The sequence below is a fragment of the Pan paniscus genome, chromosome 15 (genome assembly GCF_029289425.2).
Source record: "Pan paniscus chromosome 15, NHGRI_mPanPan1-v2.0_pri, whole genome shotgun sequence".
Taxonomy (NCBI): Eukaryota; Metazoa; Chordata; class Mammalia; order Primates; family Hominidae; genus Pan; species Pan paniscus.
Window position 1 is genome coordinate 52,460,849 of NC_073264.2, and position 15,972 is coordinate 52,476,820.

Below are 15,972 nucleotides of genomic sequence, written 5' to 3' on the forward strand. Positions count from 1 at the left end.
GCTTTCTTGCACTTACTATTTGCCTGGCGTATCTTTTTTCATCTGTACCTTGTAAATATCATACAGTTCAAATTTCAAAAATTCCAGTCTGAGACTATAACCAGTGGTTTTAATTTTTTTACATATATTACTAGTATATTTGGATCTATTTCTTCCATCTAATTTTCTGTTTTTGTGTCATTCTCCTTTCTTTTTGCCCTTTTGGTCCATTTGAGTTTTGTGTTTCCTCTTCTTCTTTTTCTAGTTTGGGAGTTATACTTTTTATTTCTATTGTGATAATCTTTAAATTCTAAATTTAAATTATAGTGATAATCTTTAAATTCTTGTGACTAATACTTGACTAAGTGTAAAGTTAATGTTTCCCAAGCAATGTGAGGACTTCCACTTGTCTGTTCAGCTTTATTGAGTTACACCTGACAAACAAAAATTGTATATGTTTAAGGTGTCCAATGCAATGATTCGACATACATACCCATTGTGAAACCATCACCAGATTCAAGTGAATTAACACAATTTGTCACCTCACAGAGTTACTTTTTTGTGTGCTGAGAACACTAAAGTTATTTTCTCTTAGCAAATTTTAAGTATACCATACAGTATTATTAACTATAATCACCATGCTATGCATTAGATTCCCAGAACTTATCCATCCTATAATCGAAAGTTCATACCCTTTATTTTACCATCTTCCCATTCCCTGCCCATCCAGCCCCTGAAAATCATCATCTACTGTGTGCTTCTATGAGTTCAACTTTTTAAAGATTCCACATATAAGTGAGGTCATATGTGAGGTCATGAGTGAGTATTTTTCTTTGTGTGTCTGGCTTATTTCACTTAGAATAATGTCCTTTGGGTTCATCCATATTGTTACAAATGGCAAAATTTCCTGCTTTTTTTATATTCATATGTGTGTGTGTGTGTGTATATATATCTAAAATGAGATATTATGTATACATACATGTATATAATGATGCTATATATACCTATATATGAAATTTGTGTGGAATAATTTAGATATACCATTATATATGTAATTTATATATATATGTAATTTTGTGGATTATTTCACATTTTCTTTATCCATTCGTCTGAGCTTACTTTTTAAACTCAGCTCCTCTTCCATTTCCATGTTATTAGTGACTACTATTGTCTTCTATCTAGTTCTAACTTCCTCATTAGTTGTCTGAATTATTATTATGCTTTGTTTACAGTTTCCATTTATCATCATATGTACTGATATTTGTGTTCATCATTGCATCTTGCTTTTTACTTCTTTGTTCTGGACTAAATTTCCTTAATGAAGTGTATTTTTAGTAGGTATTTCAGTGATGAATGGCAAATTCTCCTTTCCTTTTTCCATAAACATCTTTACTCTCCTCTCTCGGAGTTTTGTTGAGTTAGGTGTTGTATTCTAGGTTGACAGCTGTTTTCAAACAATAGCATGAAAATACAATGTGATTTTCTTGTGGGATATTCTGTTGCTGATGGGAAGTCTACTGGGGATCCAGCTGTCATTTTTTTGTTGGCAATTTGTTTCTTCTCTTTGTTTGCTTTGGAGATTTTCTGCTGTTTTTGCTATTCTGCAATTTTACCACAGTGTGTCTAGTAGCAGATTCATTTTCATTTAGCCTCTTCAGCATTTGGGTACTTTTTCATTTTGAGGAATTACAATTCAGTTCTGGAAAAATCTTAGCCATTGTCTTTTCAAATATTACCTCACCCTCGTTCTCTCTTTTTTCTCTTTTTGGAGATTTATTTTGGACTTTCATACCCTAGCCTTTATATCTCTTAACTACTTTCATATTTCCTATCTTTTTATTATTCTCAGCTGTATTCTGCATAATTTCTTTAGATCTAGTTCCCATTTATGTAATATTCTCTTCAACTCTGTTTAATCTGCCACATACTTTGAGCTTCTAATTTTATTTTTTTGTTATTATTATTTTTGAGACAAAGTCTCACTGTGTCACCCAGGCTGGAGTGCAGTGACATGATCTCGGCTCACTGGAACTTCAGCTTCCTGGTTCAAGTGATTCTTATGCCTCAGCTTCCCAAGTAGCTGGGATTGCAGGCATGCACCACTACGCCCAGCTAATTTTTGTATTTTTAATAGAGATGGGATTTTGCCATGTTGGCCAGGCTGTTCTTGAACTCATAGCCTCAAGTGATACAGCCTCCTTGGCCTCCCAAAGTGCTGAAATTACAGGTGTGAGCCACCGTGCCTGGCCTTGAACTTCTAATTTTAAGCACTATATTTTTCATTCCTATAAATTCTGTTTTTTAAAAATCTGTCCTTTTTCATACTTTTATTATTTTTTTAACAAAGTTTTAATAATTTTAAATATACATATTTTTTAGTCTGTTTCAGTTCTCTTCTCTCCCAGTACTTGGAATGATAATTCTCTCATGTATTAATTACATCTGCTGGCATTCCATTCCCTCTTGGTCCTTTATTCTTGTATGTGTGTGTGTGTGTGTGTGTGTTTGTGTGTGTGTATTGTAATACTTTATTTTTAAATAGAGTTCATTATCAGCAGGTTTTTTTTTTTCCTTGTGGGATTTCTGTGTTCTCAGTTGGTTTAAGTGTCCCTCCAAGAAATAGCTTACACATGGTTTCCGGAAAGTTCAATATTTCTTGCTATTGGTTACAACAAAGAGGATAGAGCTAGCAGCCACTGAGAGACAAATCCCAAGTGAGCAAGGACAAAATGAATGGAGCAAGGACCTAGAGAAAGTGAGAAGCTAAAGGATGAGGAGCCCAGGTATAGTATAGCTTTATAAAAAGGAACAGGAATATGTCTTTCTTTTCAATAGGAGGGAAGGTAAAACTGTGATGAAAAACACAGAAAATTTTGAGAAAAAACTTGAGAGAAGCCCCAAGAAATGATTTATTCTTCTTAGAATGACAAGAGATGAGTTGTCTTTGCAGGTAAGGCAGTAAGATAGTTATGTGTCTGAGGAGACTAATGCTGTTAGAAGTGCTGAAGGGCAACAGGAAAAGTTAACAGAAAGGATTGTTAAGAAGGAGGGAGGGCCCAGCCAGGATTTAGAGAAAATAGACTTGTGGGATACAATCTATGTGCTTTGGTGATTTTTCCCACACTACTTGGCAGCTATGGATAGAGGGAAGATAAGTATGGGTTTGCCAGATTCGATGATTGACAATCCAGCCATAGGAGGCAGTTTGGGAGTGAGCAATTCTAAGATTCCTGCAAAAGCCCTATTTAAATCATTTCTAATGGATTCCAGGCTGGGTAAGGGGCAAAAGAAGCCAGAAAGACTCTGATAAATGAGGAGACGAGAAGAATCTAGAAAATGGAGACTCAGTGAAGGTGAGGACAGATCAGCAGGGATGAGAGGGCTGTGGGGTAAGAAGTGCAGGAAGTGAGGTCAGGAAAGGGGATTTTCCAGCTTGAGCTCTTGGCCATGGAATAGTTCCCAGGGCCAAGCATACCAGTAATTATTTGTGGCTCAATTATTTCCTAGATCCTTGCTATCTGGAGGAAAAGTTAGTGGCTCTGAGCTGCAGCATGGGGTCTCTCAGCTCCAACTTTCTATTGTAAAAAGTGAGAATGTTAGCCTTGCAGAACTATTATCCTACTTTAAAAAAAGATACATATTAGGTGCTCAGCAGTTTACAACATCTCTGGTGATTGTGTCTAAAATTATCATATTCTAAAGCCATGAGGGGGTCTATCAAGGCAAATATTTTAAGATCACTTGAGGACTTTGAGCCCTATTTCTTCAAATGCTTGCCCATGATTCCTGGAACCTTTGCTTTCTGGTTGAAGTCTTAGTTTAGCATGTGCAGCAAATAAAACAGAACACAGCCACTCCCTGAGAGCATCCCCATCTCCCCTCTCCTCTCCTGTGACTTACTTAACGTTTTCCTCAGTGAGCTGGCTGCCACCTCTGCAGCTGCCCTTTGAAGCATTTCTCCAGAGTGGTGACTGTCATTAGCTGTGCTGCGGCTTGGCTGTTCTCCCTGCCAACTGTGGTTGTGTCTGCCCTCACTTTCCATAGGACGTGCTGGCAGGCTTGGTGCTTTACCAAATCACAGCGGCCTTTGTGGGTCTCTGTCAGCATTTCTTTCCTTTTGCTTTCTTTGTCTATGTTGTTTCTAGAAGGGAGCAGAACTTGGTTGCTGAGTCATCACTGGCTGTGATGTGGGAAGTCAGAACAGTTCTTTACCTTTTGTTTATTTGTGATCTCCTCCCTCTAGAATGCTGAGAGTGTTTTGAAGGAGAAGATTCATAGGAAGAAACAAATTTAACCAGGATAATAGGTTGGGATGGGACACACTTCCAGTCCAATCTTGCTGTCCACTTGGTGGTAGGGAGGGGTCAATTCACTGTGCTGTTTCATTGGGACTTACTTTGGCATCCTCATACTGAGTTAAGTGTAGAGAACACAGTGATGGGATTGCATTAGCCTTCAAAAAGATGCTTACTTGTGACTGGCCTACTTCGAAAAATGGAGTGGAAAAAAAAAAGGAATGTTTTGATGCAGAAAGAAAAATAAGGTAGTAGAAGGTAGAAATAGAGAACCACAGTGAAGGACCAAGCAGATGGGCTGTATCAGCTCTAAAACGTCCCTGGACTGTGTTCTTCCTGGCCATGTCCTGGATTTTCCATTCCTGCTGACATTTCCAAGTCATAAATCAAGGAGGAATACTCGAAGAGCCTTACGATTTCGTTGAAATATGAGCAGCCAGGACATCCTCTGGGTGGAGTAGGACTTGCAGGTGCTGGAGGTGGGCGGGCAGGACATGAGTTGAACAGCAGGCAGGGATATTGGGCAGGGTGGCCATTGCCCATGGAGTCCAAAATTTCACCTTTTTATAAGAAACTTTGGGATTTGGGCCTATGAAGGACAGCCCAGTGAGTCATTTCTCCTGGGCTGGGATGGGAAATTACTAGTTTTTGGTCTTATGATTGTGAAAGTCTGCAGATGTGCAACCATAAGTCTTTTTTATTCTCCTTTACTCTGCCTTTTAAAACTTTACAGTTAACAAAACCTTCCCTATTCTGCCCCAAGTGGATCAAATCCTTTTTCTCTCATCTGACTCCATTATAGTCTTGAGAACTAGCTAGGCACTTTTCAGATTAAGAAGCTATGTCTTGCCCAAATTCCTGTCCTCGTGACAAGTTTTCCCCAAATCTAGGACCAATTCCTGATCAACTGCTTTACATATTCAGATCAATGATGGCTTCAGTTCTGTGCATATTCTAACACTTGACATGTGGCCCAGGCTGTAGTGCAATGGCATGATCTCGGATCACTGCAACCTCCGCCTCCCAGGTTCAAGCCATTCTCCTGTCTCAGCCTCCTGAGTAGCTGGGATTACAGGCGCCCACCATCACGCCTGGCTAATTTTTGTATTTTTAGTAGAGATGGGGTTTTACCATGTTGGTGAGGCTGGTCTTGAACTCCTGACCTCGTGATCCGCCTGGCTTGGCCTCCCAAAGTGCTGGGATTACAGGTGTGAGCCATCGCGCCTGGCCCTTTAAGGACTATTCTTAATTGCCTGATGCCATAGGCTGTGGGTTGTGACTGTGAGATAGGTACTGTGCTAATCTCTAGACATTCATGATTTTGTTTACATTTTACACCCCTGTGAAGTAGATATTATTATTCTCATTTTATGGCATAATAAAATGAGGTTCAGAAGAGTTACATAAAGTGACAAGAAGCTGGTAGTAGCTGAGCTAGGATTTGAACCCAGATCTATCCTACCTCAAAGCCTAAGTGCCTAACCAGTCTGCTGGAGACTCAATCTGGAGTCCATGCCCCTGTCACCCCTAGATTTTATGTGACCTTTTGTACATGTGTTTTTCTGGGAAGAGGGATCCTGGTCTATATCAGATTTTCAAAGGGCTACGATCCCACAAAGCTAAGAACACTGTACTTAACTATTAGAGTTGGTGGATCAGTTAGGATGCTCTTGGTTGCAAACAAAGCAGAACTGAACTCAAACTGGCTGTGTCAGTGTTCACGCACAGTTTAATCAGGATTCCTGCTCTGTTTCTCTGTAACAGTCCTGGCTTCATCCTCCTAGTGTGTAGGCTTTGTCCTCAGGCTTCCCTTATTGATAGCAAAATGCCTGCAACAGTTCTGGGTCCAATGTCTGCACACACAGGTCCAAAAGAAGAGCCAAAACAAGGTCCAAAGGAAGAACATTTCTCTCCTCTCTACTGTCCAACAAAACTTGTGGGCTTCATTCTTGGCCATGGGGCCAAGTAAGATCCTGTGCCCCTGTCTTGAGCAGTCATGGGAACTGGGGGACACTGTGCAAGGGTTGGCTGCAGCATGTATTCCTTGTGTATTCCTGAATCAATCACAGTCTTAATGAGGATAAGATTACATTGAGTGCCTTAGGCCACTGCAGCGGGGAGTAGGGTCATTTTTACCTCACTGACATGGCTGATTCCTAATGGTCAGGGGAGAGGTGAAGTGGATGATGGGCAGGCATCCAGCAATACCCAAAATAGTTAGTATTCTTCCTGTGGCAACTCAAAGATTTTGCAACAATCTCCATATCTTAATGGGACAAGATGAAAGCAAATTCAGCTTCTAGGAGGAAACTTTTTGGCATTTCATTGTTCTCTTTGATTTGAAGAGTTTAATATGCTGCCTTTTCTCATCCCCAATCAGAGTCTATTTAGTGAGGCAAGATGTCCCTACCAATGAAGAGATATTTCCTTTAGATGCAGTTCTAATTAGAACTGCCGCTTCTGAGAAACACTTTCATGGCCTGAGTTACAAACTCCTCTGGAATATTTTCCTCTTGTTTAAGAATGCATAGTCTCAGAATCCAAGGGTGGCTGGGAAGAGGAAGAGCAATTGAAAATGAGAATGTGAAAGAAGACAGAGTCTTTTTTATGAGAACTTAAGCAGAGTGATGACTGCATGTGTCTGAAAATATAATTATCCTCTTTTGTTTGCTTGATAGAGTTTTGATAGATAGAATCTTGACAGCTCTGTTATGAAATGTTAAAATGTAATTTAGGTTAAAAATCTTAATTATCTTAAATTATAGTCTGAAGTCATGTTCTAGACTTTGATCCTTTTATCATGTGTGACACAGCAGAGGCTGCAGGTGCAGCTAATCCAGCTGCTGTGTTTGCATAAAAGTGAAAAAAGTGGTTGATTGGCTCACTGGACACCCTTGGAGGGGATATATGTGTGCGTAGAAGGAAACCAGTGGGATTTGCCTTCTGCCTGGCAATCCCTAGATGATGCTCTTAACTTTAGAGCAGAGGAGCATTGTGGGTACTTATATTCATTAGAGAATAAAGCCCAGGCTCCTTAGTGCAACATTCAGGCCCTTAAGGACATGGTCGTAAACTACCCTTTCAGGATCAGGGAGACATATGTGCAGTGAAGAGGGTGTGGGCTTCAGAGTCAGACACTAGTCTCCTACCTCCCCCCACTGACTTGCTAAGCAAACTAGGATTTGCTATTTAAGATCTCTAAGCTTCAGTTTCTTCTGTTTACCGTATATGCAAAGAAGACACACTGACCTTCCTTGTGGAGTTGAATCACCGCATCACTCCTCTGTACTCTCCCAGATCTCTGCTTCCTCTCTCTTCTTCTCTCCCTTTCTTACATTGTTATTTTTCTTTCATGTGGCCTCTCTCTCTCTTTCTCTCTCTCCCCTGCCAATCAAGGAGGTGGAATGTTCATTAGGGACATGGACTGCATGTCCTCCCCTCCCTTTATCCCCTAGTCTTAGTACAGCAATTGGTCACATGATTAAGTGCTAGATACAACTTTGCTAAAATGAGTGCTCAACAACATCCTTCATCATCCATTTGACCTTCTTAGCAAATGTCAATTAAAAAATGAATACCGAAGTGAGTCAGAAGGAGAGAGGGCTGGTTGAGATGAGACAGCTTTGTATAGTGGGTGCTGGAGTTTGACCCAATGGGTTTAAGTTCTGGCTAAATGATGACCTTGGGCAAGTTACCATTCTGTGCTCAGTTTCCTCTGTAAGATGGGGATGACAATAGACCCTCTTTAGAGGGTTGCTATGAGAAAAAATGAGATAATAAAAAATATACTTAGGAGAATGAGTACTTAATTAACATGACCTATTATTGTTCCCCCAGAAGATTAGTTCTGCCAGGTAAGAACTCGACTGTACACTCATGAAATTTGAGGCAAGTCTTATTCTTTCATGAGATGAAAACTGAGCAAGAGCAGAGAAATCCTTTTATATCTTTCTCCTCACTTTGTTCAAGGTGGGGAACAAGATATGTAGGACTATAGGATGTTTCCTGTAGACAACCTGAGCATTACTGAGGGAGAGAGGGAGTGTGTGAATCTTGTGCCCTGGCCTGACCACACGGCTGCCTATTTCACCATGTCAGGGGGCTGCCTGCCTCTGAGGCATTGTCCCTTTTGACATCTTCAGAAGCCACCCATCATGAAGACTAAATTCTACATCTGTCTTCTCTAGAAAACAGAGTAAAAAATCAACATATATTAGGCACTTATTGCATACCTATTATGACATAGACAATCTCATTTAATTCTCACAATAATCTCCTAAATTAGTTGCTACCATTATCTCAACCTCACAGAGGAGGAGACTGAAGAACAAAGCAGTCAAGTACACTGCCCAGGGTGTACTGATTAGAAGTGGTAGAGGCAGAATTCGCATCCACCCCTGGCCCTGCTGCCTCCTCTGCTCATGATATCTGTGCCCCAGGGTTCCAGATGGGACCATGCATCCACGACACCCACAAGGCTGTCCATTCCTACATGGTGCTCTTCTCTTCTGACCTCCTAGTGAATGGTGATAAAGGTTAATGACTATTTGGACTTTAATGTGTGTGGCTATTGTTTCAAAGGGAGAATCATGATTTAAAAGAGGCTTAGGAAGGCTTCATGAATTTAGTTGTCAGAAATATGACTCTCCCAAGGCTTGGGGTGAGTTGAAAGAGACCTCAACACAAGCCCATTAGCTTGATGCAATGTCCTGCTTAGGGCTTGCAAGAGTCCAGTGTAAAGGCAAATGAAAGACCCAGGTGCAAAAATGGGTGGGCATGTGTTTCCTTTCTTCCATCAGATGGGGCGTCCTTACTCCCAGTCTTTCCAGATGTTCTTCCCACTCCTCAACTGCTCCTGGCTCAGAAACCCTGCACACCTGGAAGAAAGTGAGAACCAGTTTTTCAACAAACACATTGCACAGACTTATTGTGAACCCCGGGTGGAATCAAGCATCGGAGGAAGAGAACGTGGTAAGTTTTATTACTCTACAGAGCACTTGAACTCTGCCTTCTTAGAAGAAATACCAGTGTTCTGGGGTATCTCTTGTGCCCAGGAAGCTCATGGGAGCATTCATTGCCTCAGTTAGGGGAGATCTCCAGAGAATATTTCTCTCATTTGAAGTAGAGATTCTAACTCATGCTTAGAGGATCATTTATACAAGATTCTTTTGGGAGCCTGGTTGTTTAACATCTGCTTTAGGGCAGGAGTATTTTTCTAAAAAAATACTTTATTTCTTTCTTATTAACAGTTGTCTACCCTACAAAGTTCCCATGTGCAAACAGGATGGGTCTTAATAAGGCTGCAAAAGTTGTTGTGAAAATCCATTTGGCCTCAGGCCTCTGTATATGGCATGCTAAGACACAGAGAAGAATTACTCAGCCTGGGTGCCAGCTGAGATGCTCTACCCAGCTCTGCCCTGCCTTTTTGGAAGCTTTCTCTGTTTCCTTACTTTTGACATGTGGGATTGTAAATTTGAGAGCTTCCTGAGATGTCAGCCCTGAGAAGCCAGATCTGTGTAATGCTACCTATGTAGTCTTCCAGACTTGAAAATAATCAGACGTATAAGTATTTGAAAGGCCAAACAAGGAAAACTATGAGCCAAAGAAAGACTGAAACAAGATGTGACAAGTCTCATGTAAATTGTTCATAATTCTGTTCTGATTCATAGTGGAGTTAAAATAACCTGTAAGCCCAACACTGCAGCTGGTTAACAGAGCACTGGTGTGTTTGTTTCCTCCAGTGAGGGCAGGCCAAGTGGAGGCCTGTGGGTGGGAGATCCCTGCAGATAAAAATGACTCTTCAAGGCCAAGTGGCCTGTTGGCTGAGGGTCTCAAAGATTTGGTAATCAGAGTTGGAGTATAACCAAATAAGAGGCTGAGGAAAATCTGGATAGACCTTTCTGGGGGTGGTGGCCCCTTCTTTGCCTTTGCCCCACCCATTGCAGATTGTCTCTGGGAAAGCAAGTTCCCACAGCCCCATTTTTTCTTCAGAGTAGGATTGACAAACTATCTACTTTAAGATTACCTAGACCACTTATTAAAATGCACACTTCAGGCCCTATTCCACGAAATCAGGAACTTTGTCCATGCAGCTGAGAAATCTACTCTTCTAGAAAATACCCCAGATGACTCTCGGTATTAAAAGCTTGAAAACCACTGCTAAAGCCTAATAGGCAAATACTTTCTTGGACTCCAGCATAATCTAAGTTTTTCTTTAATTCAGGGAGAGAAGGATCTGTTATGATCCAGATGGGACATAAATGGGCAAGAATTTGATGCATCCCAGCATAGTTACTCTGTTTCAAAAAACGAATTAGCAAGTGTTTAAGCACTTTTATCATAGGAGAGGAGCTCAATAATGTTTGTTTTGCTTGTTAATTTGTTATAATGTCACCAGGGAGAGACACTCAGGCCATGTGGCAGGTTCTTGCCCTCAAAGAACTTCCGCTCTGTAAAATCCTGTGAAGTAACATATAATTAAGTACTAAATTACCTGGTAGGAAAGTTAAATGTTAGGTAAAAACCAAAGCCTGGCATAATCAGGAGAAGCTTCATGGAGGAGATGGGACGTAAGCTGAATTGTGAAGAATTGTTAGTTGTGGGGACCTTGAGAAAGAGGAGAGGAAGTTGCCGGCAAGAGGAAAATGATGTCCAGAGGCCTCAGGTGGGAGTGGGCTTGAGAGCTGGTGCCGCACCGGGAAGAGCAAGGTGGCTAGTGTAGAGGGATGATGGGAACTGGGAAAGGTAGGCTAGATTGCGCAGGACCTTAGAAACCAGGCAGAGAAATTCAGGCAAGAAAAGGGAGCTCCTGAAGCTATTGAAGGCCATGGGGTAGCAAGGATCCCACTGTTCCACAGTCAGTCCCCTCAGGGCCAGAGGAGTGCCCAATGCTGAATGCCACTCGCTGCTAGTAGGGAAAGTGCTGAGACATCAGACACATCTGGGGAGATTCAGTGTTGGAGATGGGTGGCCAGGGGCAGATGGGGCAACAGAGGACAGGCAATTCTGGGGCTGCTGGGCCCTGGCTGGCAGGAGAAAGGGGCAGCAAGTCAGCCCGGGATGGCTGGAGTCAGATACAGAGTTGAGTCAAGGTCATGGGCTGTGGAATCTACAATGGAGAGGGCCAGAGCTTCATAAGCAGGGCAGGAGGCCAAAGCAGACACTGAAGCTAGCAAGTAAGGAAAGACTTGGCACTGTGGAGTCTGAGGAATTAGTCTGATTATCTGTGGTGAAACGAGGCTCATGGGATATGCTCTTTGGAAATTCCAATAAAAAAATCTGTGCTGGGCATTAAAGGACCATCTCCCATTGCATGGACAAGGAGCTGTGGGTTATACTCAGGATTGGTTTCCCCACATGGCAGGCTAGCCTGGCCATTCTACAGTCTGCCCAGAGCTGCAGCGTAAAGAGGCATTAGACGGTACATATTGTTGATTTCCAGGGAGTTACACTGCCCTACTTTAAGGTGATGCTCATTAGTCTGCAAACCTGGATGCTGAAGAAATCCATGTCATAGAAGGACAGAAATCTTGTATCCTGTGCCAACTCTGATTGTTTGGTGGTGATTGCCTGGAGTGCTGGGGCTAGTCTGGGTTCTGTAGGAAAAAAGGTACTGATTGGTTAATGATATGTGCCATGGATGTGTGTGTGCGTGGAGTGGGAGGAGGTAAGTGAATGAGTGAATGATGGCACCAGTACCACCTATTTACTATGTCTGATTTGATCCCAACCTCCTGATCTCACAGGTGAGGAAATGGAAGCCCATAGATATTAAAAGTGTTATAGTGGTCACAGGACTCAGGGGTAGATCTGGGAGAGAGGCTGAGACTCCTGGTCTAGTGTTTTTTTTCCTTTGGATCACAAAGCCTTCCAACCCTTCCACTCACCATGGGGCTGTCACACTGACTTCATTTTCCCAGTCCCACCCTTGGCTTCTGCTAGACTTTGCATTAGGAACTTGGCCACAGAACTAATTTGCACGATGGCCAAACTTGTTTCACATGTGATCAGGACTCTTGGGGGAAGGATTCTAGGAAAAGAAATTGCAGATTGATTCAGAATTCCTGAGAGCTTGAAAATGCCATTAGGTAAGGGGATGGCAAGAGTTGACTGAGAGAGCGAGGGAGGAAGATTACTGTGGAAAGGTATCATGAGGGAGGCAGCAGTAGATTGTCACTACTTTTACAGAATTGAAGATGCACAAATTGAAGTTGGAGATTGTGGCTGCCCAAAGTGCAGAGTGGGCACATTGTGGGGAGGAGACAGGCTGATGTTTATTGAACAGTGTTGGGAGAGGTAACATGCGGTTTTGGAAGGCATGTGGACAGTGGGGTCACCCAAAGCCCAGCTCTGCTGAAACAAAGTAGGCCCACAATAAATGTTAGCCAAAAAAGCCAGCTGTGCTTTCAGCATTTCATCCTCCCAACTCCACCTTGAGAGTGGATATGATCAGCCCAATCTATACCAAAATAGAAAGTGGCTGGGGTCTCAGAATGGCTAATGAACTCACCCAGGTATGCAAGTGGCTGATCATGTTACAGATTCCAAATCCCATTCTCTTTTCTCTGGTAGTGAGAATGTCTCCTGAGCATACCTGCTATTTAAGAGAATGAAAAGAGTTTTCTCTTTCTGCTTATTACCTTGCTCTTGGATGGAAAACAACCAGCTTCTAGTCTATGGGACAGGAATCTAACTTTATTCCGAATTCCTAGAGTAGAAATTAGCTCTGTGTGTTGTTCTTGAGTTGTATGCATGTTTTATTGAGGAATTAACTTCATAACAAAAGAGTATGATTGGAACTTTAATAATTGCACCTGTTACTTCTATTATTGAACTTCTCTCCCTCCCCTGTTTTATTGCTAAAAGAATCAGTGATAAATTATTTGTTTGGAGAAATGTGCAGCCTGCTGAGTCCAGACTGCCCTCATATGCTTTTGGTATCTAGACACATAAACTGTTGTTATTTGAATCTGTTTAAAGGAACTTCCAGCACATGCCCAGGCAGGGCCTTAGGGTGGGCGGAGCTCAGGTGGACTGCTGTCTCCATCAGGCTAATCACAGGGCAACGTGGCTCCCATCTTACTGCTAGCTTCAGAAATTAAACCTACACTTCCCGGGCCTGGTTGAAAACCACTGACTCTTCTGCCAAGCAGGAGCTGTGCCCTCAGGGACCATCTGCAGAGGTAGTGTGGCCAATTATGGGCATTCAAAGCAAGCCAACTGGTTTAAGCCATCTTTCGCTGCCAGTGTTGGCTGCTGGCAACAAAGCCAGAGTCTGGAGGATGCTGGAGGAAGAGTCATCCCTGAGGTCTCTCTTCAGTCTCACAACTGCACTGTCTCTAATTTAATGTAGTCTGAGAGTCTCACAACCACACTGTGAGCCATGGAGCATCCGTTGATCTCATTGAATACATGAGGAAACCAGGACCCAGACCTATTATGTGACCTGTCCAAGGTCTCCTTGATCCTTAACAATGAAATGGAAATCCAGCTTTTACATTTCTTTAGAAATACTTATTTAAATGAAAAATATTACATTATTTTAATTATGCTGCTTCTTTCCGAAGAGAGATCATTATAACACAAGTGAAAAAAAAAAAGAAATTTTTAATACTTCTCTGCTTCCTTTTTTGGAGGGGAAGACAGCAAAATTATGACAACCAAAAAAACTTAACTACATGACGTTTCAACAGTTCCTACTGTCTTGCTTAAAAGACTTTGCAAGTGTTACATATTTTTGCTTTTAAAACACTGAATCTAAAAGTCTTTGCTATTATGATTTTTAAAATTTTTATGTACATATTTATTGGGAAGTAAGCTCATAGTAAAGAGCTTAGAAACTGCTATAAAAGTAGAAAACAAATGCCCTCCTAAAGTAAAAATTCAGAAATAACTATTTACTTTCCTACACTTCTTCAGGTTTTTCTTTTCTATGCCTACATATGTTTCTTAAACAAAATTAAGATTTTGCTGCATACAGTTTGGAGTCCTAATTTTTTTTTCCACTGGAGATTATATCATCCTATTTTTGTAATATTAAGATTCAAATGTATTATTAATTTTTTAAATTGCAAACAAAAATTATATATATATAGTATATAACATGATGTTTAGATAGATATATATTATGGAATAATTAAATCAAATTAACATATCTATCACCTCACATACTTATTATTTTTGTGTGGTGAAAACACTTGAAATGTACTCTCTTAGCAACTTTCAGTTATACAATGCATTATTATTAATTATAGTCACTATGTTGTATCAAATACATTATTTTTAATGGCTGTGTAATATTTTCCCATTCCCTTCTTGAAACAGTTTCTTCTTGGCTGCTGGAACATTTCTTTCTTGGTTCTCCTCCTTAGAATCTTCTAAGTCTCTTTTGTAGAGCCTCTTCATCTCTTCTCAGTCTCTAATAGCAGGAGGTGCCCCAGAACTCAGTCCTGAGGCCTCAGACCTCTCCTAGTCCTTCTCCATCTGCGTTCACTTGCCAGGAGTGCCCATCAAGCACCATGGCTTCAAATACCGTCCACCCATCCCCAACAACTCCCAGATTCTATCTCCAGCCTCAACTTTCCCCCGAATACTGCCTATTTGACATCTCCACTGAGATGATTAATGACATACTAAACTTACTGTGTCTTAAGCTAAACTTCTAATGAACCTGCACTCCACGTTCCCCTTCTCAGCAAGTGGCAACTTCATCCTTGACCTCAAACCTCCAGGCCTCAAACCTCATCTGAGGTCTTCTCTGACTCTTTTCTCTTACATCACACATCCAGTCCTTCACAAAACCTGCTAGTCTCACCTTTTGAGTAGTTCCAGAATCAGATACCGTTCCCATCTCACCTCACCTTCCCTGCAGCCGCACTGGCCCAAGCCATCTTCATCTCTTGGTTGGATGATTTCAGGAGCCCCCTGAGGGGTCTTTGCCTGGATTCCATCCTGGTCCCATGACAGTTTATACTCAACAAAGTAACCGGATAATGTTATGGATCTGCTCAAACCCTCAAAGGCATTGCAATGTCACTGCCAGTAAGTGTCTCTATCTCCCACTGCTGCCTCTATCCCACACCCCTCTGGCCCTTATCCACTCTGCTCTGGCCACACAGGTGTCCAGCTTCCTCTCCCTTTGGAACTTTGCTTTGCTGTGTCCTGACCTGATAGGTTCTGTCCCCAGATGCCTGCCTATCTTGTTCCCTCCTTGCTTAAGGTTCCTGTTCAAATACCATCTTACCTGTGAAACTCTCTACATAGTCTTTATAAAGAGCAGTCTCTCTACCCAATACTCCTTTCCCTGCAATCTTACCTATTTTAATTTTTCTGCATCTTGCTTTTTCTGTGTGGCATGTATATTCATTTCCTAGGGCTGCCATAACCAAGTACCACAAACTGGGTGGCCTCAAACAACAGAAATTTATTCTCACCTTGTTCTGGAGGTCAGAAGTCTGGAATCAAAATGTCGGCAGTGTTGGTTCCTTCTGAGGGTTCAGAGGGAGAATGTGTTCCACGCCTGTCTCCTAGCTTCTTATAAATGGCTGGCAAACCTTGGCATTCCATAGCTTGTGGATGTATCACTCCAGTCTCTGCCTCCATCTTCACATGGCCATCTTCCCCCTGTGTCTCTCTCTTCTTATAAGAACACCAGCCATATTGAAGTAAAAGCCTATTCTACTCTATTATGACCAATTTA

The 15,972-nt window shown here is 41.7% G+C and overlaps 1 long non-coding RNA gene across 1 annotated transcript in view; it reads left to right on the forward strand.

The window, feature by feature from the left end:
- The window catches only part of LOC134728960 (uncharacterized), a 43,755-nt gene that overhangs the window by 20,097 nt on the left and 7,686 nt on the right, over positions 1-15,972 (forward strand). Inside the window, exon 2 of the long non-coding RNA XR_010109807.1 lies at positions 9,074-9,245. This is a non-coding gene — a long non-coding RNA (uncharacterized LOC134728960). The remainder of the gene's footprint in view (positions 1-9,073; positions 9,246-15,972) is intronic.